The 298-nt window shown below is 39.9% G+C and overlaps 1 pseudogene; it reads right to left on the minus strand.

The window, feature by feature from the left end:
* LOC119594278 overlaps positions 1-298 on the minus strand; it is a 4,147-nt pseudogene continuing 3,849 nt past the window's right edge.

Genomic DNA, 298 nt, shown 5'->3' on the forward strand with positions numbered 1-298 from the left:
TAGATTCTTTTTCTTAAAGTATGTGTGGGCCTTTTCAGAATCTTGTCTCTTCTGAAATAGGGATAAAAATGAAAATTATTTACGCAAAGAAATAGCAGCTTATGAGACCAATAGCAGCTATCCCCCCCCCCTTTTTAACAACTGAACTGCGTATTACTGTGCTTGAGAGGAATTAGTAAATGCATGAGCCCATGAATATGGTAGAATCTCCATCAGCCATTCATATGCAGTCATCTTGACATGTTACGAGCAGCTTATTGCCTCCCTCTCCCCAAAGAGAAAAAGAGAAGTGAGGGGA

This window comes from Penaeus monodon, chromosome 33 (assembly GCF_015228065.2).
Source record: "Penaeus monodon isolate SGIC_2016 chromosome 33, NSTDA_Pmon_1, whole genome shotgun sequence".
NCBI classification, from domain to species: domain Eukaryota; kingdom Metazoa; phylum Arthropoda; class Malacostraca; order Decapoda; family Penaeidae; genus Penaeus; species Penaeus monodon.